Raw genomic sequence first — 23,871 nt, 5'->3', positions numbered from 1 at the left:
ATGAAACTCTGTAGTTGATAAGGACATATATCACATATCGATATGCATATTTACAGGAAACTCTGATGTATTTTAAATCTGAACGTTAATTTAAAAGTGGGGAGAAATAGCATTGGATGAAAAAAGACACATATGAAGAAAATTATTCCATACGTAAATACTTTTTAGCTCACCTGAGCTGAAAGCTCAAGTGAGCTTTTCTGATCGCCTGTTGTTCATTGTCTGTCCGTGCATGATTAAACATTTTATATTTTCTCCAGAAGCACTGGGCCAATAATAACCAAACTTAACAAAAAGTATCCTTGGGTAAAGGGCTTTCGAGTTTGTTCAAATGAAGGGCCATGCCCTCTTCAAAGGGGAGATGACCACAAAAATAGGGTGGGTCATTTAATTTTTTTTATCAAGAACCATTGGGCCAGAAGAGCTGAAATGTACATGAAAGCTTCCTGACATAGTACAGATTCAAGTTTATTGAAATCATGGCCTCCTGGGGTTGTATGGGGCCACAATAGAGAATCAAAGTTTTACATACAATTATTCAGGAAAACTCTTTCAATATGAGCCAAGGTGGCTCAGGTGAGCGATGTGGCCCATGGGCCTCTTGTTCAACATATAGAATAAATAGTTATGTTGTATTTCCCATGGAACATTGAAACGTTGAATGCGTTTACCAATTAATCACTGAAAGAAAGATAAAATTGTTGTTTCATATGTTTTATGAAAACTTAAAGATGTTTCATTTCTTTTCATGAAAGACCCCTTAATTACCCAGTAATATATAATCAATTCTTAACAGATTATGTAAATTTGATTTATATTAAGGATGTTTGATCTGATTACCCATCATTATCAATCTGTCTAATATGGCCATCATGTGTTACTATTGCTACGCAATCTTGGAGCATGAGGTAGAATGCGAGCCAGCTCTTTCATAAGTACATGTATCTGGAAAATATTTCAATGTCAAAGGTTACAACAATGTGATAATTTAATCATTGTATGTCTAAGGTGTTGATAATAAAACTGTTATCTGTTCAACTTTTTCTTCTTAATTAAAATCAAGACTAAGTACCAGAGGAAATTGTGGAAAAAAATGTCTGTCAAATACGTCAAGCTCTTACATGTAGTAGTTGCAGATTCAACTATTTATAGAGATACTGAGTTATGATGCACACAAAAATGGGTCTGGCACAAAAATGTTGATTTAGCTCAAGATGACTGGAAAAGTCTATAACACAGAGAGACTGGGTATTTATTCAATTGTGCATTGATTGATTGAATATTGTTAAACGTCCCTCTCGAGAATATTTCACTCACATTGAGACGTCACCACTGGCGGTGAAGGGCTGTAAAATTTAGGCCTATGCTCGGCGCTTATAGCCATTGAGCAGGGAGGAATCTTTATTGTCCCACACCTGCTGTGACACAGGACCTCTGTTTTTCCGGTCTCATCCGAAGGAATCGCCTCTTACGACAAGCAAGGGGGTACTGAGGATCTATTCCAACCCGAATCCCCACGAGACTATTCAATTGTGCCTGATGATTAAACTAATAATAAACATGTATGGAAAATTTATTATCAGTGAAATACGATACTGTTGTACAGAGACAAAGTTGCATTTTATAGGCTAAGACAGTGTAAGGCTCTACAGGAACTAGGTTAGGCTCTACAGGGACTGGGTTATACTCTACAGGGACTAGGTTATACTCTACAGGGACTAGGTTATACTCTACAGGGACTAGGTTATGCTCTACAGGGACTAGGTTATACTCTACAGGGACTAGGTTATGCTCTACAGGGACTGGGTTATACTCTACAGGGACTAGGTTATGCTCTACAGGGACTAGGTTATGCTCTACAGGGACTAAGCTATGCTCTACAAGGACTGGATTATACTTTACAGGGACTAGGTTATGCTCTACAGGGACTAGGTTATACTCTACAGGGACTAGGTTATGCTCTACAGGGACTAGGTTATACTCTACAGGGAATAGGTTAGGCTCTACAGGGAATAGGTTATACTTTACAGGGACTAGGTTATGCTCTACAGGGACTAGGTTATACTCTACAGGGACTAAGCTATGCTCTACAAGGACTGGGTTATACTTTACAGGGACTAGGTTATGCTCTACAGGGACTAGGTTATACTCTACAGGGACTAGGTTATACTCTACAGGGAATAGGTTAGGCTCTACAGGGATTGGGTTATACTCTACAGGGACTAGGTTATACTTTACAGGGACTAGGTTATGCTCTACAGGGACTAGGTTATGCTCTACAGGGACTAAGCTATGCTCTACAAGGACTGGGTTAGGGTTTACAAGGATTGGATTAGATGCATGTGAACTGGATCATATCCTAATTAGTATTAGAGTCAGGCCCGTGAACTCAATCACATTTTTTATTAGTGTTAGAATCAGGCCAATGAACTGAATCATATCCTAATTAGTGTTAGAATCAGGCCCGTTAACTGGATCATATCTTAATTAGCGTTAGAGTTAGGCCCGGGAACTCAATCACATTTTATTTAGTGTTAGAATCAGGTCCGTGAGTTGGATCATATCCTAATTAGTGTTAGAATCAGGCCCGTGAACTGGATCATATCCTAATTAGTGTTAGAATCAGGCCCGTGAACTGGATCACATCCTAATTAGTGTTAGAATCAGGCCCGTGAACTCAATCACATCCTAATTAGTGTTAAAGTCAGGCCCCTGAACTGGATCATATCCTAATTAGAGGCCCGTGAACTGAATAACATCTTAATTAGTGTTAAAATTAGGCCCGTGAACTGGATCATATCCTAATTAGTGTTAGAATCAGGCCCGTGAACTCAATCACATCCTAATTAGTGTTAGAATCAGGCCCGTGAACTGGATCATATCCTAATTAGAGGCCCGTGAACTGAATCACATCTTAATCAGTGTTAGAGTCAGGCCCGTGAACTGGATCATATTCTAATTAGTGTTAGAATGAGGCCCGTGAACTCAATCACATCCTAATTAGTGTTAGAGTCAGGCCCGTGAACTGGGTCATATCCTAATTAGAGGCCAGTGCACTGAATCACATCCTAATTAGTGTTAGAATCAGACCCGTGAACTCAATCACATCCTAATTAGTGTTAGAATTAGGCCCGTGAACTGGGTCATATCCTAATTAGAGGCCAGTGAACTGAATCACATCTTAATTAGTGTTAGAATCAGGTCCGTGAACTGGATCATATCCTAATTAGTGTTAGAATCAGGCCCGTGTACTCAATCACATCCTAATTAGTGTTAGAATCGGGTCCGTGAACTGGATCACATCCTAATTAGTGTTAGAATCAGGCCCGTGTACTCAATCACATGCTAATTAGTGTTAGAATCAGGCCTGTGAACTCAATCACATCCTAATTAGTGTTAGAGTCAGGCCCGTGAACTGGATAACATCCTAATTAGAGGCCCGTGAACTGAATCACATCTTAATTGGTGTTAGAGTCAGGCCTGTGAACTGAATCACATCCTAATTAGTGTTAGAAGCAATCCCGTGAACTCAATCACATCCTAATTAGTGTTAGAGTCAGGCCCGTGAACTGAATCACATCCTAATTAGTGTTAGAATCAGGCCCGTGAACTCAATCACATCCTAATTAGTGTTAGAGTCAGGCCCGTGAACTGGATCATATCCTAATTAGAGGCCCGTGAACTGAATCACATCTTAATCAGTGTTAGAATTAGGCCCGTGAACTGGATCATATCCTAATTAGTGTTAGAATCAGGCCTGTGAACTCAATCACATCCTAATTAGTGTTAGAGTCAGGCCCGTGAACTGGATCATATCCTAATTAGAGGCCCGTGAACTGAATCACATCTTAATCAGTGTTAGAATTAGGCCCGTGAACTGGATCATATCCTAATTAGTGTTAGAATCAGGCCCGTGAACTCAATCACATCCTAATTAGTGTTAGAGTCAGGCCCGTGAACTGAATCATATCCTATTTAGAGGCCCATGAACTGAATCACATCTTAATCAGTGTTAAAATTAGGCCCGTGAACTGGATCATATCCTAATTAGTGTTAGAATTAGGCCCGTGAACTGGATCATATCCTAATTAGTGTTAGAGTCAGGCCTGTGAACTGGATCATATCCTAATTAGAGACCTGTTAACTGAATCACATCTTAATTAGTGGTAGAATGAGGTCCGTGAACATGATCATATCCTAATTAGTGTTAGAATAAGGCCCGTGAACTGGATCATATCCTAATTAGTGTTAGAATCAGGCCCGTGAACTGAATCACATCCTAATTAGTGTTAGAATCAGGCCCGTGAACTCAATCACATCCTAATTAGTGTTAGAGTCAGGCCCGTGAACTGGATCATATCCTAATTAGAGGCCCGTGAAGTGAATCACATCTTAATCAGTGTTAGAATTAGGCCCGTGAACTGGATCATATCCTAATTAGTGTTAGAATCAGGCCCGTGAACTGGATCATATCCTAATTAGTGTTAGAATCAGGCCCGTGAACTCAATCACATCCTAATTAGTGTTAGAATCAGGCCCGTGAACTCAATCACATCTTAATTAGTGTTAGAGTCAGGCCTGTGAACTGGATCATATCCTAATTAGAGACCTGTTAACTGAATCACATCTTAATTAGTGGTAGAATGAAGTCCGTGAACATTATCATATCCTAATTAGTGTTAGAATAAGGCCCGTGAACTGGATCATATCCTAATTAGTGTTAGAATCAGGCCCGTGAACTGAATCACATCCTAATTAGTGTTAGAATCGGGCCCGTGAACTCAATCACATCCTAATTAGTGTTAGAGTCAGGCCCGTGAACTGGATCATATCCTAATTAGAGGCCCGTGAACTGAATCACATCTTAATCAGTGTTAGAATTAGGCCCGTGAACTGGATCATATCCTAATTAGTGTTAGAATCAGGCCCGTGAACTGGATCATATCCTAATTAGTGTTAGAATCAGGCCCGTGAACTCAATCACATCCTAATTAGTGTTAGAGTCAGGCCCGTGAACTGGATCATATCCTAATTAGAGGCCCGTGAACTGAATCACATCTTAATCAGCGTTAGAATTAGGCCCGTGAACTGGATCATATCCTAATTAGTGTTAGAATCAGGCCCGTGAACTGGATCATATCCTAATTAGTGTTAGAATCAGGCCCGTGAACTCAATCACATCCTAATTAGTGTTAGAATCAGGCCCGTGAACTGAATCACATCCTAATTAGTGTTAGAATCGGGCCCGTGAACTCAATCACATCCTAATTAGTGTTAGAGTCAGGCCCGTGAACTGGATCATATCCTAATTAGAGGCCCGTGAACTGAATCACATCTTAATCAGTGTTAGAATTAGGCCCGTGAACTGGATCATCTCCTAATTAGTGTTAGAATCAGGCCCGTGAACTGGATCATATCCTAATTAGTGTTAGAATCAGGCCCGTGAACTCAATCACATCCTAATTAGTGTTAGAATCAGGCCCGTGAACTCAATCACATCTTAATTAGTGTTAGAGTCAGGCCTGTGAACTGGATCATATCCTAATTAGAGACCTGTTAACTGAATCACATCTTAATTAGTGGTAGAATGAAGTCCGTGAACATTATCATATCCTAATTAGTGTTAGAATAAGGCCCGTGAACTGGATCATATCCTAATTAGTGTTAGAATCAGGCCCGTGAACTGAATCACATCCTAATTAGTGTTAGAATCGGGCCCGTGAACTCAATCACATCCTAATTAGTGTTAGAGTCAGGCCCGTGAACTGGATCATATCCTAATTAGAGGCCCGTGAACTGAATCACATCTTAATCAGTGTTAGAATTAGGCCCGTGAACTGGATCATATCCTAATTAGTGTTAGAATCAGGCCCGTGAACTGGATCATATCCTAATTAGTGTTAGAATCAGGCCCGTGAACTCAATCACATCCTAATTAGTGTTAGAGTCAGGCCCGTGAACTGGATCATATCCTAATTAGAGGCCCGTGAACTGAATCACATCTTAATCAGTGTTAGAATTAGGCCCGTGAACTGGATCATATCCTAATTAGTGTTAGAATCAGGCCCGTGAACTGGATCATATCCTAATTAGTGTTAGAATCAGGCCCGTGAACTCAATCACATCCTAATTAGTGTTAGAATCAGGCCCGTGAACTGAATCACATCCTAATTAGTGTTAGAATCGGGCCCGTGAACTCAATCACATCCTAATTAGTGTTAGAGTCAGGCCCGTGAACTGGATCATATCCTAATTAGAGGCCCGTGAACTGAATCACATCTTAATCAGTGTTAGAATTAGGCCCGTGAACTGGATCATCTCCTAATTAGTGTTAGAATCAGGCCCGTGAACTGGATCATATCCTAATTAGTGTTAGAATCAGGCCCGTGAACTCAATCACATCCTAATTAGTGTTAGAATCAGGCCCGTGAACTCAATCACATCCTAATTAGTGTTAGAGTCAGGCCCGTGAACTGGATCATATCCTAATTAGAGGCCCGTGAACTGAATCACATCTTAATCAGTGTTAGAATCAGGTCCGTGAACTGAATCACATCTTAATCAGTGTTAGAATCAGGCCCGTGAACTCAATCACATCCTAATTAGTGTTAGAATCAGGCCCGTGAACTCAATCACATCCTAATTAGTGTTAGAGTCAGGCCCGTGAACTGGATCATATCCTAATTAGAGGCCCGTGAACTGAATCACATCTTAATCAGTGTTAGAGTCAGGTCCGTGAACTGGATCATATCCTAATTAGTGTTAGAATCAGGCCCGTGAACTGAATCACATCCTAATTAGTGTTAGAATCAGGCCCGTGAACTCAATCACATCCTAATTAGTGTTAGAGTCAGGCCCGTGAACTGGATCATATCCTAATTAGAGGCCCGTGAACTGAATCACATCTTAATCAGTGTTAGAATTAGGCTCGTGAACTGGATCATATCCTAATTAGTGTTAGAATCAGGCCCGTGAACTCAATCACATCCTAATTAGTGTTAGAGTCAGGCCCGTGAACTGAATCATATCCTAATTAGAGGCCCGTGAACTGAATCACATATTAATCAGTGTTAGAATTAGGCTCGTGAACTGGATCATATCCTAATTAGTGTTAGAATCAGGCCCGTGAACTCAATCACATCCTAATTAGTGTTAGAGTCAGGCCCGTGAACTGAATCATATCCTAATTAGAGGCCCGTGAACTGAATCACATCTTAATTAGTGTTAGAATTAGGCCCGTGAACTGGATCATATCCTAATTAGTGTTAGAATCAGGCCCGTGAACTGGATCATATCCTAATTAGTGTTAGAATCAGGCCCGTGAACTGGATCATATCCTAATTAGAGGCCCGTGAACTGAATCACATCTTAATCAGTGTTAGAGTCAGGCCCGTGAACTGGATCATATTCTAATTAGTGTTAGAATGAGGCCCGTGAACTCAATCACATCCTAATTAGTGTTAGAGTCAGGCCCGTGAACTGGGTCATATCCTAATTAGAGGCCAGTGCACTGAATCACATCCTAATTAGTGTTAGAATCAGACCCGTGAACTCAATCACATCCTAATTAGTGTTAGAATTAGGCCCGTGAACTGGGTCATATCCTAATTAGAGGCCAGTGAACTGAATCACATCTTAATTAGTGTTAGAATCAGGTCCGTGAACTGGATCATATCCTAATTAGTGTTAGAATCAGGCCCGTGTACTCAATCACATCCTAATTAGTGTTAGAATCGGGTCCGTGAACTGGATCACATCCTAATTAGAGGCCCGTGAACTGAATCACATCTTAATTGGTGTTAGAGTCAGGCCTGTGAACTGAATCACATCCTAATTAGTGTTAGAAGCAATCCCGTGAACTCAATCACATCCTAATTAGTGTTAGAGTCAGGCCCGTGAACTGAATCACATCCTAATTAGTGTTAGAATCAGGCCCGTGAACTCAATCACATCCTAATTAGTGTTAGAGTCAGGCCCGTGAACTGGATCATATCCTAATTAGAGGCCCGTGAACTGAATCACATCTTAATCAGTGTTAGAATTAGGCCCGTGAACTGGATCATATCCTAATTAGTGTTAGAATCAGGCCTGTGAACTCAATCACATCCTAATTAGTGTTAGAGTCAGGCCCGTGAACTGGATCATATCCTAATTAGAGGCCCGTGAACTGAATCACATCTTAATCAGTGTTAGAATTAGGCCCGTGAACTGGATCATATCCTAATTAGTGTTAGAATCAGGCCCGTGAACTCAATCACATCCTAATTAGTGTTAGAGTCAGGCCCGTGAACTGGATCACATCCTAATTAGAGGCCCGTGAACTGAATCACATCTTAATTGGTGTTAGAGTCAGGCCTGTGAACTGAATCACATCCTAATTAGTGTTAGAAGCAATCCCGTGAACTCAATCACATCCTAATTAGTGTTAGAGTCAGGCCCGTGAACTGGATCATATCCTAATTAGAGGCCCGTGAACTGAATCTTATCCTAATTAGTATTAAAGTCCGGCCCGGAAACTGGATCACATTTTAATTCGTGTTAGAATCAGGCCCGTGAACAGAGTACAGCATCATATATAGGAAAACGAAAGTAGAAGGTATGACGTATGCAATTTGTGTGTGTTTGAGTGCACAGAGTTTCCGGTCGGATCAGTTCACGGGCTTATAGCCTTTCCCCACATGGACACGTATGACGTCATGACATATCACGTGACTAGATAGTTCATTAGTGACGATTTGGGAAGCGGAAGCTTTGAATATATATGCAGATAAAATGCATGTTTGTATCAATTATTGGGAGTAATGAAACAAAATAACAGCAGAAACGTACTTTATTAAGGTTACTCCTTCTGGTTTTAATTACATTAAAAATCGTGGTAAAAACCCTTTAAGAGGCTGGTCTTGCGCTAATTTCATAAGTACTAACCCAGTTTTTAAGTGATTCTGTCAAATGTTCGGAGTCCTAGCTAATTACTGTTATCAGAATCAGTTGAAATCGTCTCAAAGTTAAATATGTCATCACTATATTCAGTGTAGCCAGACTCACGGTTAGTGTGTTAATCAAGTAGTTATAACAGAATTAAAAGAAAGAATACTACAGTAGATTTTCATCCCATCCCAGTGATAGAAACTAACATCTGGTGATGTAAAAATATTCCCAGACGGGGAATCGAACCCCGGCCGCCGCGGTGAGAGCGCGGAATCCTAACCACTAGACTACCTGGGACTTGCTATCCTGCAAATCGCTATCGCTTACCCGGGATCTGAGTGAGGTATTGCTGTTGGTGAGTCATGAGTGTCTGTAATAAACCACAACATGGATCTATGTATACATACAGTACATTTATAATTCGACATCTTCACAATTGAAATCCAAAACAGTGTTTAAATGTCTTCCTTTTCGGGTAAGACAATGAAATTAATCCCTTTCTCAGGAATAATTGAGATTAGATAATGATTTTAGTTTTCTTTGTGTATACTGAATTTGTCATATTTAATTAATAAAAGAGTGCAATTTATATTCAACTCCATGTTATGAACAACTTTTTCAGATTTCATTTCTTGGAATATTTTTATTTCCACCAGTTCCAATAAATAGTATATTGGCCATTGTATCTCTTAAAATTAACCTTCTAAAGTTTTATTTTAGAATTGTTACTTAGAAATTTTCAATACAAAATATGTTTTCAAAAAGATATATGTTCGAATTGAATTTATACTAATATGTGATATCATTCCAGAATTTATACCTAAAAATATACGTACACGTGATCAAGCATATGAATATGTAAGCAAACGATATATGTGTAAGAGAGAGAGAGAGAGAGAGAGAGAGAGAGAGAGAGATGTTATAATATAAACATTTTCAAATTAAAGAAAATTGCGTGAAATAGTGTTTAAAAGAACATTTTTGTAACGTTTAAAGTTTTCTGATTCTAAGATGATTTTCAAGTTTGTTTTGTTTTTTTACTGTTTTTATACTGTAACTATAAAATGTTTTATCATGTATTCTAACAATGTGATAATAATAACTAATCAGAATATAATTCATATAATTTATGTAATGCTTTGGAAATAATGGAAACCAAAGTGGAAGTAATGCATGGCGGAAATCCTTTATAAATCAACATATCCCTTGGCGACTTCAATGCATGTATATAATGTCCTTGAAGAAACTAGTAGATCTGGATGTCATTTGTCTTTCAATATCTTTAAGACGCTGATCTTGCGCTCATGTCATAGTTCTTGTACTAACCCAGTTTTTAAGTGATTCTGTCAAATGTTCGGAGTCATAATTATCAGTTGAAATTGTCTCAAAGTTAAATTATATATCATCACTATATTCAGTGTAGCCAGACTCACGGTTAGTGTGTTAATCAAGTAGTTATAACAGAATTAAAAGAAAGAGTCCTACAGTAGATTTTCACCTCATCCCAGTCATAGAAAATAACATCTGGTGATGTAAAAATATTCCCAGACGGGGAATCCAACCCCGGCCGCCGCGGTGAGAGCGCGGAATCCTAACCACTAGACTACCTGGGACTTGCTGTATCGTGCACATCGCTATCGCTTACCCGGGATCTGAGTGAGGTATTGCTGTTGGTGAGTTATGAGCGTCTGTAATAAACCACAACATGGATCTATGTATACATACAATACATTTATAATTCGACATCTTCACGATTGAAATCCAAAACATTGTTTAAATGTCTTCCTTTTCGGGTAAGACAATGAAATTAATCCCTTTCTCAGGAATAATTGAGATTAGATAATGATTTTAGTTTTCTTTGTGTACTAAATTTGTCATATTTAATTAAGAGAGAGAGAGAGAGAGAGAGAGAGAGAGACACACACACACACAGAGAGATATCAAACTAGAAGAATTCAAACGTTAATGAAATATTATCAAAAAGTTTTCTTTAAAAAACTGAAAACATTTTCCGAAATGTTTTTCAAAAAATATGTTAAAATATAATCATTTTCCAAAAAAAAAAAACCCAAAAAACAAAAAACAAAAAAACCATTGCCTGAAATATATGTCTGAAAGAACATTTTTGTAACGTTTATCTAAAGTATTCTGATTTTAAGATGTTTTTGAAGGATATATATGTATTTTTTATTTTACTGTTTTTATACTGTAACTATAGAATGTTTTATCATGTATTCTAATAATGTGATAACAATAACTAATCATAATATACATTGTAATTCATATAATTTATGTAGTGCATTGGAAATCATTAGAAACCAAAGTGGAAGTAATGCATGGCGGAAATCCTTTATAAATCAACATATCCCATGGCGACTTCAATGCATGTATACAATGTCCTTGAAGAAACTGGTAGATCTGGATGTCATTTGTCTTTCAATATTTTTAAGAGGCTGGTCTTGCGCTAATTTCATAAGTACTAACCCAATTTTTAAGTGATTCTGTCAAATGTTCGGAGTCCTAATTACTGTTATCAGAATCAGTTGAAATTGTCTAAAAGTTAAATATGTCATCACTCTATTCAGTGTAGCCAGACTCACGGTTAGTATGTTAATCAAGTAGTTATAAGAGAATTAAAAGACAGAATACTACAGTGGATTTTCACCCTGCTAACCTAGTTATAGAAAATAAATCTGATGCTATAAAAATATTCCCAGACGGGTAATCGAACCCCGGCCGCCGCGGTGAGAGCGCGGAATCCTAACCACTAGACTACCTGGGACATTACTTCGTACAAATCTCTATTGCCTACCCGAGATCTGAGTGAGGTATGGTTGCTGGTGTGTTTTGAGTGTCTGCAACATGAATATCTGTATAGATAGCACTTTTACCGTACACTTTGATGATATCTTTACGATTTAAATCCAAAACAATGTTTCCTTTTCAAATAAGATAATGAAATTAATCCCTCTATTAAGAATAATTGAGATTAGATCATGCTTTTCTTTGTGTACTGAAGTTGTCATATTTAATTAATAAGAGAGTGTAATTTATATTCATATGCATTTGCGAACTCCTTTGCATGAAGATTCAGTTTTTGGAATATTGTTATATCCACCAATTGCAATGAAAAGTATATTGGCAATTGTAACTTCGAATCAACCCTCTATAATTATGATTGTCACACTGTACATGAAATTTTTCAATGCAAATTTTCTTTTTAAAAAATCAAAATGTCAAAAGTTTATCAAACTTTAATATTTGTTTTCATCCCAGTATTTAAATAATCAAACGATGTACAAGTATTATATGTGGAGAGAGAGAGAGAGAGAGGGAGAGAGAGAGAGAGAGAGAGAGAGAGATTCATGCTTTTTGAGTACAAGAATTAAACTATTTCTTTAATTTGAAACTGATATGTTTCAAAAATGGATATGATAAAATGACAATTTGACATATATGGATATCATTATATTGTCAATGTCTGAAATTGTATGCAGATAAACTGATGCTGAATCCAAAAGTGTAACTCCGCTTTTGTTTGTTTTAAAGAACATACAGTAACTGCAGCATTCTATGTTCTAAATATTCATTACTGAACCTGTTGTAATTTATGTTTACAGCAAGCTCCTTTTGCCTAACTCCGCTCACCGAAGCTCGTTTTGCTCTCATCTGATATCTGTACAGAAACATTAAAGAGTTACTGGGATTAAAAACTGTCATTTATTACTTACCAGTAACAAATGACGAAAGAAATCCTGAACAGAATATTCTGGAGGAAATCAACTTATACAATTCTTCATTAAAGTACTTGCAAAGCTACATGACTCATAGTCTGATTTTCCCTAACGAAAAAGTCTTTAAAAATGATACTACAAATTAAAGCATCAAATAAAACCCAGAGCAAACAGATGGCGAACAAATAAGGCCATCACAAAAATATACCTCTATAAAATGAGAAATAAAAATTTTCGAAAATCACATCTATAACAGGGCGAATTGAAAACCATCTAAATTCAATATATCTATTATAAGGTCGCATAGCACAACTAAATTCAACATTATCTATGAACCGCCACAGCTGTCTTAATGCTACAAAATACGCATCATATTGTCAATAACATACAATATTAAGTCTGTTCATTATATCATTAGGTCTATTATTTATATCATTCAGTCTATTCTTTATATCTTTAAGTCTACTTGATATAATATGTAGTGAAAACCCTATCCTATGATGTCAAATCAATATATTACAGCAATAGTTTTTATCAGAATCCACAAAGAATATTTTAATAGTGTTGACAATTGTTTATCAAACATTGCTAATTCCGATAAACATGTACCTGTGCATGCGCAAGCTGACCCCCACATACCCATATGTACGGTCACGTGCTATCCTGTTAAGTTTCAATCTATGAATGAAGATCGCGGCATCAATCTCGTGGTCTTTTCCGTCAATCGAGAAGAAAAAACTTCGTTTTCTCTCGACTTGACGGAAATGGCCGACCGATGTTCCGATTAGTTCCGGTGAGGAAAACGTACATGCGCAAGCTGACTTTTCCTTATAGCATCCGGTTTACTCTAACTCGTGTATTTTCTGCGTGGACCTCAGGGACCACACCACAGGGGCTAAGCCCGTTTTGGGCCCGAACTCTGTGATACCATAAATATATAAAGGGGTCTAACTCTGACACAGATGAAAAACTAACCACTCGCTTCAAATGCCTAAAAAATCTTAAACTAGGTAAGCTATGCGTAATTTGTCGTTTTCCTTGCATAGATTAATGTTTTAACTACTTGCATGCCAAATTTCAAGTCACTGGTTCTTAAAATAACAAAGATATACGTCATCGTTCTCTTGATTTCACTTGTTTATTTTTACTAGGGCATTTACCGGTCCAGGTCACGGAGTCGTTTCTCGCCTATGACAGCAGCGAAATTCAGACTAGTATAGAAGATTTCGGACCTGTCAATTAAAATTTCACATCAATTATATGCTACTTACTTCCTCATAGTTTAATAATGTTCTTCGTGTAGACGTTACACGACTTATTTTTCCTCAGCAGCATCAACTGTTGACAAGAGCTGCCGTTTTAATGAACGCACTAAATACCCGATAGACTTAAAATCTCAAATACCTTAAAACTAATCAAAACATTATTCTTGTGAAATTGCACTTAGAGAAGGAAATTGAACATTATTTCATGGTTTTTTCAATTTTTTGTTTTTGTTTATTCTATTTCATTTAGATTATTATTACCCATTTTCCCCTTCTTTAAAGTTTTAGACATTTCGGGTATTTAGTATTGTTTTTATCTGTGTCAGAGTTAGACCCCTTTCTATATTTATGGTATCACAGAGTTCGGGCCCAAAACGGGCTTAGCCCCTGTGGACCACACAAATATCAAAGTTAAGCTGAAATTAAATAAAATTTATGTTCGAACCCAGTTTCTTACCTTCTACGACGTGTTAATATCATGTTATGATGCATAGAAATAGTAACACCTACTATTTCGTTTTATGAACACTAAAACAACATTCACCCGACTGTACACATTTGCTTTACTAAAGATTCTGGAGAAGAAACAAATTCACAATAATGATTAAATAAAAAAATACTAATTATAAATTGAGAACACAAAGTAGAGATTTTTTTTAACGAAAAACATCGTCTGATATTCAGTTCTGTACTGATCTCCATTGTAATATAAAGTTTTTGTGAGGATGATTATAATCTTGCACTTTTGTTGATGATATTTATGTCGAGTTCATCACTTCCAGTATTAAGTTACATGGTACTTCTTTTATCAACAATCAATGTATACACCTTTCTGGTTTATGATGGAAAATGGCCATTGACACTGAACGGAATTAAAATCATACATGGTTGTGAGTAAAATATGAAACCCAATAAAAAGTCGTACACTCTTCTGTATTAGATGAATGTAAAACTTATACGGTACCAATTTTGATGCTCCAGATGCGCATTTCGACAAATAATGTCGAATCTGACATGTTAAAAAATTTCAGTTCTCACCTTATTTTTAAATAGCACTGCATTTTTGTGGAAAAACTAGTTTTGATTGTGTTTTCATAAAAATGCTTATGCAAGAAAGAGTTTCTTGGTTTTTCAACCTACATGAAAAAGAAATATCGTAAAAATCCTTTTGGTAATCAGAACTGCCATAGATTAGATTCTCTTAGTCAGGATATCATGGGAAAGATCGAGGACAACAAGTATATTTCAAATGACAGCAAACTTTCTCTGAAACTGGAAGCCTATACAGCTTCGTTATTTAAGGATTAACACCTTCCCCTCCCACACACTCTTTCCTCCTGGGACTCTGTATAGATTACATCAATCATATAATACACTGTTCCCTGACATCCAGTGTAAAATATGAACTTCAGTCCTGTAAAAAATCATATTCATTGCCGACAAAATCATTATGAATATCGTTAAGGGCCAGGTAGTTAAACAAAATGAAAAGAAAGAATACTACAGTATATTTTCACTTTACCCCCAATCTGGAAAAGTGATAATTGAGATATAAATATTCCCAGACGGGGAATCAAGGCCCGGCCGCCGCAGTGAGAGCATGGAATCCTAACCACTAGACTACCTGGCAACTTGGATTTCCATCAATGATCGTGCAAATCGCAATGGCCTATCCGAGCGTTTGTTGTATGGCTGCTGGTAGGTTCCGAACGTTTGTAATTTCTGTGTACATATAAAAATAGTGTGTTTCTTTTGCAATTTAGAGCCCAAATTGGTACAGAAATTCCATTGTACCACTCATGTGAAAGAGGATCATCGATCTTTTTGTATTGAAAACAGATTGTAGAGGGGGGGGGGGGCATATCAGTGCTGCTATCAAATTAAATGTACATAGAAAAATTTACTTTTCAAAAACTGTTTAATAAACGGGTTAATCTAAGGCATATTTAAATTCATATAAGGAAATATGTTTAAGCACTTTATGATTCGACAAAAGACAATGAAATTAACTCCTTTAGAATAATTGAGAAAGATATTGTTTTTCTTTGTTTACTGAACTTGTCATATTTGATCAGAAAGTGCTATTTATTTTCACCTGCATTTGTGAACAACTTTTCCACATTTTATTATTTTATTTCTTAGAATATTGTAATATCTACTACTTCCAATGAAAAGTCTATAATGTGCTCACAATCGTAATTTACGAATTCGCCTTCTATAATTATGATAATTGTTAATGAAAGTTTTTTCAAAGGCAAATTTGTTTTCAAAAATAGATATGTCATATTTATCATACTAGTATTTGTTTCTATCTAAGGATTTAAGCTAAAGGATGTTTTCTAAATTTTCTTTATTATTGGTTTTTGTACACAAAATAAAGCATATAAATACAATCACACCATACATGCATGCAAGTTTCAATATGTGGAGAGAGAGAGAGAGAGAGAGAGAGAGAGAGAGAGAGAGAGAGAGAGAGAGCGCATGGTTTAAGTAAATTATATGAAAATAGTATGTTTTAAGGGTGGATATGATACAGTGACAAGATACATATTATATCATTGCCGATACCTTGAATTTTACTATGCAGGTGAACTAATGCTGAATCCGAAGGTGTAACTCGGTTGTTTGCTTTTTTAAGAACATGTAGTAACTGTAGCATCCCATGTTTTGAATATTCCTTACTTTCTATCCACTCAGTTGAAAATAATTATGGTAATTCAAATTTTGAAAGAGTTTGGAAAGTACTACATTTTCTGGCGGAAGGATTATTTAATCAAAAAATTCTAAATCTGCACGATTTTAAATTTTGTTTTATCTCCCTCATGCATAACTCTTGTCATTAGACGAATTTGACTCCACTTTTTTGGCACTCTGTTTTTCCCTAAAATAGCTCTTATAAGTTTATTGTAATTTCGGATATCAAAAATTTCGGTTGAGCATCATTGAATAGACATTATTTGTCGAAATGCGCATCTGGTGCATCAAAATTGGTACCGTATAAGTTTAACATGATGACCCCTGGGTCGAAGCCTCTGCTGGTGAATTGTTAGTCCCCGAGGGTCTCTACAACCCAGTAGCTAAGTACTTCATTACTAGCTTGAAAATACGGATGTATATTTTGTTGCTGTGATAAAATTTAGAAATTCATTTCCAAATTGAGAATTATTTCCCTCATGCATAGCTCTTGTCCTTGGACGAATTTGACTCCACTTTTGTGGCACTCTGTTTTTCCCTAAAATAGCTCTTACAAGTTTATTGTTATTTCGGATTTCAAGAATTTCAGTTGAGCATCACTGAAGAGACATTATTTGTCGAAATGCGCATCTGGTGCATCAAAATAGGTAACATTTAAGTTTTACATTATCCGATATGTCGTCAATATCCATATACTCCTAGACGTGCATTTCTATTTCATAATTCATCAAGTAATAGAGACTTGGAACTAATTCAAATGTCAATTCATTAATTCGGTTGATTTATTTTTCCAATCAGAACAGCAATCCTTTAAAAGAAAAACCGTCTGAATTAATTTACACGAAATTTTGTAAGAATATTCAGTATTTTGGCCAATGATTAAAAAATTCGATCTATATAGAATCCATACTTTTTAATGTTCCATTTTGTATTTTAAGGCAATAGTGCAATTTAAAAAAAAATTGACAATACTCCTATTTCCGTTCTATATCATGATATTGTCCGTGTATTAAGTGTAAAGAGGTTTCTATTTTATTTCCTCACATGTACTCACATTATACTTTTTAAAATATTTATATTGTTAGAAGACATGGTCATCTATTTAATCATTGTAATAGGTGCTTGTGTTGACACCAACGGACACATCCAGTAATTTTAAAGAACAAAAAGGAATCTAATAACAAGCACTAAGACCCCAGCTTTCTCTCTTTAATATCATAATTCCTCTTCAATGTAGAAATGAAAAACATAATTCAAAAAAATATGACAAAACCACAAAATTCAAGTGTGAACCTCTTTGAAACTAATTCAGATCAAGGAATACATTTGATAAAACACTATCGCGTTTTCTAAACAAATCTGAAAATCTATGAAATCCGGGTAGTAGAACAGTTGATAGAGAGAATTGGAAAGCCAATAAATATTTATCAACAATTTGTATCAAGTAAAAATGTTCGGCGTAGTTTCTGAAAAGATGGTGGTGGAAGAGCCTCTTCCACTTTCTGTTTTACGCTGTACCTTCTGCTTGTAACTTTGAAGACACGATTAAAGCGGTTCATTGCACTTAGATACGGAAAACGCGCCTTCTGCTCCGAGAACCTCCCATCAAACACGACAGCTAAAATATTTTCAATATCATTGGAGGAGAACGCACTCCATGCATAGTTCATCCCGACGCTTACTTCCTCAGTGACGTCATCGTCTTTCGGCATTGACAATACTGTCACAATTGAACGACTTTCTCTAATATTACGATACAATTGGACTTCACGAACTTCACCAACGTCACCATGAATTTGTGGAACGAAGCATTCATATCCTTGGTGATGAAGATGTGAATAGATACCAAGAGCGAATCTGGTAAATCTGCATCCGAATCGTCAAATAGGAAGAATATATCATAGCGATATTCTCTTCTCTTTTTTCCGAGACGATTCTTAAGCATGATAAAATCAAATCTTAGAAATCTGAAAACTAAATATGCGAAAACAACCATAACTGGAAGAATGAAAAATGTCAACCACTTTTCGTACGCTTCATTATCTATGCAATTGTTAAATGCCTCCTCAGCTAGAAGGACTCCAGATTCAGTTCGGCAGAGAAGAGGATCTATTTGACCAAGAGGGAAATTTTTATGACGTAATACAAAACAAATCTAACTGCATATGCGAGTATAATCTACTTAAACGAACTTTAAAATAAGTAGAAGAGAAGCTAAACACAAATAAAAACAAGTTTATCAATAAAACGAATAATAGCAAATTCTTATTGAGCAACAATGAAAAAGTATCTTTAGATGAACTTAGTTGTAAAATGTTACATGTATATAAGATTTTCATTTCTAAACAAATTCATTAAACCCTATACAGAAAAAACTTTGACAAAACCTTTTAATGACTTCAAATAACACAGAAAATCAATCTTTACATAAAAAATGATAAAATGCAGAGACAAACAACTTGCTGAATTCAATTTTAAACTTCTACACAATGTATTGAACAATGAAAAATCTGTGAGCATCTGAAATAAAAATGTATCAAATTTATGCAATAACTGTAAATTGACGGAAGATATAAAACACTTTTAAATATTTGATTGTAAAAATGTTAAACAAATATGGGAAGTCGCGCGAAATGTATGCCATTTAAACATTCAGTGGAAACATATTGGTATTGTGTTTTTTTTTTTGTCGAAAACCGAAACACACAGCTTTTCAATCTTTTGTTATCTAATATTGCTTTCCTTATATACAAGATAAAAACGAATTTAAGATATGAACAGAGACCAGAAACAGATATGGAGATTAAAATGTACTGAATCTTTTATTTTTATATCACTACAAAATTTGTAAGATTAGATTAAATGTGAAACTAGTGTACACCAGGTCAATTACCTTGAGAATATCACCGTCTTGGATTTATCCGGAAACCACATTACGGAGATTTCGGACACATTTCCTTCCAAGCTACAGAGACTAGAAAAATTATCCCTCACGGACCATAGACTGTCAAAACTTTCGAGGGGATTTTCGAACATTGATGCTGGCAAGGTCTGGTTTGGACTCAACGACGTGCCTTGCAGCTGCGAGGACAAGTGGATCAGAGCATGGAGGCTAGGGTCAAAGGTGAATGTTTCCAATCCTTTACCTACATAATCCCACCTTTTGCCCAATGAGTGTAAAATAATGAATGCTTTTTTATTTGGAAATTTTCATTTAACCAGATAAGTTCCGATTGTCCTGACTCTTTTTGTAGGCCATGCGTTATGGACGAGTCACACAGACAATTTTGGTAATCAGAGTATTCTGCTGTACCGTCCAGAAAAACTAATTCAAACTGAATAAAATTTCTGAGCAGTTTTGGAATGTATACATGTAGTCATCACGGGGCGTGGGACGATGGTCGGTACATCAGCTGTACATAGCCAGAAAATCTACCGCAGTACGCAGGAACTCCCGTCGGAAACTGTATGTTTGGCAGTCCATCGTCGGATACCGTGTATCTGACGGAGGCAGTCAAATATATACAAGCAAACTTAGAATAAAGAATATTCTGTCTACGTTTTCAATGGCTAACGTTCTCATTTATATAAGATAAATTTATCGAGCTTTAATTTTTACATGTTTGATTCATTATATTTAATTATCAACGTTTCGATTAACCTGCACAAGAAAAATGACTACCATGAATTTTTCAATCATAAAAACGTACAGGTAATGCAGGTAACACTGATGACATCCTGTGTATTTGGGATGATATATACAAGCTAGCAGGGTTTCCTCGGGCACGGGGCTTCACACCTGCCTTAAATTAGCTCCGCCCCACACTTAACTTACCCGAGGAAAACCGACCGGTTGAAAAAGTCGGACTTAATTTTTAGTGACATTATTTCTACAACAAAAAGAAAAGATATTGCTGAAACTGGACATCCTTGTCTGATTCCCTTTAACATTAAGCATGTTTTAGAGATCCAACCATTATTTTTTATTTGAAAGACTGGATTTTCATATAGAATTTTTATCCATTTCAAAAACTGAGGACCAAAATTAAATTTTTCTAAAGTCTTGAATGAAAAGTTCCAATCTATAGAGTCAAAAGCTTTTTGAAAGTCTAGAAATAAAAGACTACCTTCTTCATTATTAAATTCACAATATTTAAATATATCTAACAGAAGCCGTGCATTTGTGCCAATAAATCTACCTTTGATGTATGCCGTTTGATCTTTACTTATGATTTTATCAATGATTCGTTGTAACCTTTTTTGCGAAGATAAAGGCGAGTATCTTATAATCGCAATTAGTCAAGCTAATAGGTCTTTAATTACGTAGGTCAGTTTTTTGTCCCCGCCTTTTTTGTAGATCAATGATATTATTGATAATCTCTGTGTAAAACTCATTTCGTTGTTTAAGCGAGTTGTTGTAATAATCTTTTATTTCATTCAAAATGTTTTGTAAAATTCAACAGGTAATCCATCTGATCCAGGGGCTTGTTATTTTTCATTTGTTTAATAGCTTGTTCACATTCAGTAAGCGTTGGGAATTCTCATCACAGAGTTGTCTTTCTTGACTTGATAGCTCTTATGCATTTCACATCGTTTAAGTACGCATGGATAAGATTTTCATTCCTATTATTATTACTTTCATATAGCGCTTCGTAGAATTCACACAATTTATTCATTATATCACCAGTTTTACTAACTATTTCATTATTTCCTGTTTTTATTTCGTGTAAATTATGTTTGATGATTGTGTTTGTCTTTCTAATCTTAAGAAACAAGGTGTATTCTTTTCGCCTTTATCAATCCACTTTGACTTCGATCTTAAGATGCACCTTTTGCTCTCTCTCTCTCTCTCTCTCTCTCTCTCTCTCTCTCTCTCTCTCTCTCTCTCTCTCTCTCTCTCTGCCTCTGAATGCTTATTTTTTCTTTTCATATCGATTAGGTTTGAATCTTTTGATTCTATATTTTCAATTTCTCATACCAACAGAATACGTTGTTTTGTTTCAAGACTTATGTTGCGAAAATTCCATTGAAAATGTTTTAACTAGCGTTTCAATTTTTTCACACTTCATTTAGTCATCTAAAATGCTATCTATCTCTTCATTTTCACGTATAAATTCTTTAGTTGTGTTACATAATTAGCATCAGTTAATAAGGATGTATTTAACTTCCAATACCTTTTACCTCTCTTTTCTCCTATAAGTATAAAATCAAATCTTATCGCCAAATGATCTGAAAGTCTACTGTTTTTTACTTTAGGTGCTTTTTTGTAAGAATGTTAGCGATCTCCGGCTCAAAGTGTTTTGATATAAAAACAAAGTCAATACGGTTCCTGGGGATTTCTTGCCCATCACACCAGGTGAAGCCTGGATTATTTGGTTTTCGTATTCTCCACATGTCGATTAAATTTAAGTATGTCAGTAGATCTGTAAAATGTTTAGAACTTTTTAATGTTTTGTTGTGTATAGTGTCTATTATATTGTTAAAGTCTCCTGCTAGAATTATATTTTGATCATTTAGCGTATATTGACATTTAGTGTATATTGACATATCCACTTTTGTGGTCTTTTAAAAAAACATCTGAGCATGAATTTACATTATTAGGAGCATATATATTTTTAAGAGTATAAATCATATCGTTAATTTCAATATTTGCCAAAATTTGTCTACCATCTTGTGATCTACGAACATTTATTACCTCAAAGTTAAGTTTTTTTTATGAAAAAGAATTGATACTCCCATACTATAAATCGAATCTGTAAAGCTATATAGAGAAGTTCCATGCCATCTCGAATCATATTTGAATAGAATTTCCTTACAAAAATAAGTTTCTTGTAACATTGCTATATAGATATTACAGTCATTTAACCATTAATACAAAGTGTTTGGTTTTTTTCGAATTGAATTAAGTCCTCTCGCATTGAGGATAATGCATTTCAATTTATCCATTTCAAGGTTCAAAACATTTCTATTAAACAAAACATTACCAATATAAGACGTCATAATGGAAAATGACGTCAAGTCTCTGCAAACTTGAGCTGTTATGACGGGGAGAGTGTCAAAAACTTTAGACCTTATTTCAAACTGTCTATAAGATGTCAGAACCCTATTGCAAAATTCACGTGTCTGAATTGTATTTTAATATCTTATATGTCCGAATATTTTAAAATAGTTTGTTTAATTACCCTTGATTGAAATTCAGCGTGTTTACACTACTTTCGAAAAATATACTTTTGAAATGTACTCTGTTTTATACCAGTGATAAGAGGTAGACTTTATGATGTGTTTATAAAAGAGTCTAGCGCAGGTAATTTATGAGGATTCATTTGAGATCTATTGCGGAAATCGTAAGAGGAGTTTGTTCTCTACCCGAGTCTTGCTTGGTTAAATGTGTGATGGCTTTGTTTGAATTACCCTCAAATGTGTAGGTAAGTGTGTCGGTAAGTTGAATTCTTCATGAAATATGTGTATTTTGTACGCAAGTAATACTAACATTTTTCCCAAGCACATTTCGGGTACACAAGAATACGGTGAGTTCATTTATCAAACAAAAAGTTAAAAATGATTGTTAAATGAGCTGTGCTGAAGCGATTTATGTGAAACACTTCAAACAATTATTAATGACCGTCACATGATCAACGAAGTCATGTGATATCATATCAGATATGCTAATATATAGTTGAGAGAACCTTCTATATAAATTGTCTGTACTTAAGTATATAAATTACAAATGAAAACCCAAATCCGACCTCGCAATCCAATGTATGTTTTTAACGCATTTCAAACTCCGGGAAGCCTTAACATAGCTGCGAAAGTTATTTACCACCGGTGGCAGTGCTCTGCTTATTAGCCGCCAACCGCATCACATCGATATCCTTTTGACGAGTGATGGATGAAGGCACCGGCGTTGATCCAGAACGTTGTTTGTTTTTCGGCTTGTTGTTTTTCTTTAGCTCAACGGTAACACAACCTAAATTCTGACCCAAGATGTTCTTCCCAGGCCACGCATTGGATTCTGTGTGCATAGTTTGCGTAAGGTTGGGGCCAGCGCCACAAAAGCCATCATAAGTAACTTCCACAAAAGTAGAAGAGTTTTAGCTGTTGTAAGCGTATGCAGGAATTCTTCGACTTGTTCAGCCTTACATCTAATTATATCCTCCATTGTTTTATCTTTTGATGATACCCAAGCGACAGAGGGAGCAATATGGTTACCAATACGTTTGGCTTCCAATGCTGATGTTGCTGCTTTTATT

At 35.9% G+C, this 23,871-nt stretch overlaps 1 long non-coding RNA gene and 3 other non-coding genes across 5 annotated transcripts in view; 1 reads left to right on the top strand and 3 right to left on the bottom strand.

The window, feature by feature from the left end:
• Positions 1 to 1,038, top strand: part of LOC130053415 (uncharacterized) — a 6,072-nt gene extending 5,034 nt beyond the window's left edge. For both annotated transcript variants that reach the window (XR_008802000.1, XR_008801999.1), the window contains one exon: positions 1 to 1,038. This exon is cut by the window's left edge and continues 435 nt beyond it. This is a non-coding gene — a long non-coding RNA (uncharacterized LOC130053415).
• Positions 1,039 to 9,153: 8,115 nt separating this feature from the next.
• On the bottom strand, positions 9,154 to 9,225 carry Trnae-cuc (transfer RNA glutamic acid (anticodon CUC)). The gene has a single exon. It is a non-coding gene; the product is annotated as a tRNA-Glu (tRNA).
• Positions 9,226 to 10,469: 1,244 nt separating this feature from the next.
• On the bottom strand, positions 10,470 to 10,541 carry Trnae-cuc (transfer RNA glutamic acid (anticodon CUC)). The gene has a single exon. It is a non-coding gene; the product is annotated as a tRNA-Glu (tRNA).
• A 1,097-nt stretch (positions 10,542 to 11,638) lies between these two features.
• On the bottom strand, positions 11,639 to 11,710 carry Trnae-cuc (transfer RNA glutamic acid (anticodon CUC)). Its single transcript has one exon. It is a non-coding gene; the product is annotated as a tRNA-Glu (tRNA).
• Positions 11,711 to 23,871: the final 12,161 nt, after the last annotated feature.

This window comes from Ostrea edulis, chromosome 3 (genome assembly GCF_947568905.1).
Source record: "Ostrea edulis chromosome 3, xbOstEdul1.1, whole genome shotgun sequence".
NCBI lineage: Eukaryota > Metazoa > Mollusca > Bivalvia > Ostreida > Ostreidae > Ostrea > Ostrea edulis.
The sequence above is the reverse complement of the archived record's forward strand: the minus strand, read 5'-3'. Positions and strand labels throughout refer to the sequence as shown.